At 37.6% G+C, this 3017-nt stretch overlaps 1 pseudogene; it reads right to left on the reverse strand.

The window, feature by feature from the left end:
- Positions 1-559: 559 nt before the first annotated feature.
- On the reverse strand, positions 560-1449 carry LOC149569418 (laccase-12 pseudogene; annotated as a pseudogene).
- Between the last annotated feature and the right edge of the window lie 1568 nt (positions 1450-3017).

Genomic DNA, 3017 nt, shown 5'->3' on the forward strand with positions numbered 1-3017 from the left:
CATGTGTCCACGGTCAGACATAGTAGAACAATTCTCCTCTCCTAATTCTGATGCAGAATGGTGTGGTCTATGAAAGCCTTATATTGACCATGTTTATTCCACCACCTTCCACAATCTATAGAACCAAAGGGGTCATGAAGAGTGACAAGAAAAGGTAACTTGGTTGACCATTAATAACCTTCTCTGTCTATGATCCCAATATATCGATGCCATGTCTTTCTATGCCTTCATCTATAATGTATCCATATTAATCAAACATCATTACATGATATCCTTACATGGTTTGGGCTCATTCTATACCCATCATAAGAATGAATTGGAAGTCTGTGATCATGATGAAGTGACAAATTGACGTGTAACATGTCTCTACTCGATTCAACAAAAATGTTTGAGAGAATAATGTAAGTTGCGAGATGTCCAAATCAAGTAGTAACAATTTATTTTTTTGTAACATTCCCAAGGCTATATTCATATGTGATATGTAAAGAGTTTCAGTCATTTATGCAAAATCAAATCTGCGTATATCCTACAATCATTGCCTTCCATGAGATCACATTTATTAAGGCATTTTATCAAACAATTCACGCTCTTTGAGAGTAGCATTGATTATGCAGAGGAGATAAGTCTTTCTCGGTGTCACTTTCAGCTTGAATGTATCTTTGGTTGAGTAGTTATAGAGGTCTCTTGGTTCTTCATTTATAGTGAAAGTGTTTGAAAAAGCTAGCACACCTCCATTTTGATCTAGTGTCTCTTTGACTTCATTAGCATCAGTGTTCCACCACTCCCCAAGCACTAGAGGGATCTCAACATGTGGTATGGGGAACAGATAAGAGTCGCCCTGCTTTGGATGGATGACAGTTACTCCATAAACTGTTGCGCAGAGCCAAGCAACATGGGCGTGCCACCACAAAGTTCCTTCCTGATCAATAATGGCGAATGTGCAGGCAAATGTCCCGCCTAGTTGGATGGGACACTGTGTAATTGAGCTAGGCCCATCGGCCCACGAGCTGCAGATCTGCCTTATTCTATGCCAATGAACAGTTACATTGTACCGGGAAAGGTTAGTAACTGTAACATTGAGTGTATCCCCATTTCGAGCAAACAGTGTTGGACCCTGAAGTTGATCATTCAGTGTGACTATGCTATGATTCTCATATATCCGAGTAACATTTGTCCTCCTTATAATAAATGTGTGACTAATCACTTCTGCCAATGCGAGAGAATTAATTGAGACAATGAATGCAAATAGAAGCAGTATGAACCTTGTGACGAGGAGAAAAGCCTAGAAAAGGCTGGCAGCTCCAATCTTGGGTGCGGTTGAAGACCAGTTTCAATTTCATCCTCATCACCATCATTGTTCTTACTCCTGTACTCATATACAGGCTTGTTGAGGTAATCAAGGCCATATAATGGAATAATGCTTACCAATCCAGTTAGCCGAAGCTCCATCTTGACTCTCAAGGCATTCCATAACAGAGTTTTCTTTTTAATAGGAAAAGGTAGTCAAATCTAGTCAGGTCTTTGCCAAACATCTTGTAAAATGATGTGATTATAAAATCTGGCCTGAATAGGGAAAGTCCAAGAGAATCCATGTCCTGTTCATTTCCAGATATTGCAAACCCTTTCATATTACTTTCCCTCATTTGCTCGTTTCCAAAGCTAAATTCATGCATGCTTGATTCCAAAGCATCTGCAGAATTTTCCAAGATTTCATCTTGGTTGAATTCATCTTCTTCTTTATAATAACATGAACGAGATGCAATGGATTGCAGAGAAGATAATTGCTTATGGGCGGGCTTGCAGGTAGACAACCTTCTAGGCCAAGGCTTATTCGAAGAAATGAGATTGAAATCATCAAATGAGTCACATTGCAACAATGTATCAACAGGGCAGCCATGCTGCAACTCTGATTGAAGATAATATACCCACCACAATCTGCAACTTTTACCACATCTTTGAAGTTGGAAGCTTTGGCTAGAGCACTCTGACGACCGAGACGTGAAGCTTTATATAGTGAAGAAGACGAATATTTTCCTCAAAAGTTCAAGGCTTTTTAAATATTCCATGATTTCTCATAGGATAAGTCCAGTATCCCTACATCCACTATTCATCTCATGCTTCCATCTCAGCAGTTTCTGTTAGATGATCTTGCTTCCAACTCTTGACCTTAATCGGCTAAACAAAAGAGGTTAATAACTGTTTCAAGGAGGTTAATGAATACGTGTTTTTGGAGAGGTTAATTAACCTACTCCAAAATGCGTGTTTTGAAAGTTATCATTAACCTATTTAAGAGGTTAAGAAAAATGCATTTTTGGAGAGGTTAATTAACGTACTCCAAAATGCATGATTTGAAAGTTATCATTAACCTTTGAGAGGTTAATGATTAATGATAGATTTGAAAACACGTATTTTGGGTCTCAACATTAACTTGCGATAATTTAGAGCTCAGAAGCCGGATTTTAAAAATTTCAAGTGCTATGCAGAGCTGGGAACGAGCCGGAGATATGAAGATTTAGAAACTCACAAAATTTTAGAGGTAAAATGGCCAATTTAAAGCTTACAACTAAGAAAGTTTCAAAAATTAACCATGGCTTATAAAATTGAAACAATTTTATAATCGGGCAACACACCGAAAACCCACAAGTAGGACGATCAAAATCTATACTCCCCTAGGCAGCCCCAAATGAGGTTAGAACAAGTTGCATGTCTGAGCAAGATTTCAGGACCTAACCTAACCCCTGGAGGCCATTCTCACTCATCAAAATTCAAAAACCAAAGGAGTGGGAGCAAAACAATGGTCAATTGTGAAATAGTTAGTATTTTCCAAATGTTCAAGTTTGGTAAGATAGGAATTTTAAAATTTGATGACATGGTCTACTATGAATCATGTTTGGTTTCATCATAGATCACTAGCAAAGAAATCATATTTGTTTAGAAAACAAAATGAAAGAATAATAATCATAACATCTTTAAGCATTACATAGATTACCATTTGATTAATATTTACATTGATTAGC

This window comes from Cupressus sempervirens, chromosome 3 (assembly GCF_028749045.1).
Source record: "Cupressus sempervirens isolate cs-2001-9-10 chromosome 3, ASM2874904v1, whole genome shotgun sequence".
NCBI lineage: Eukaryota > Viridiplantae > Streptophyta > Pinopsida > Cupressales > Cupressaceae > Cupressus > Cupressus sempervirens.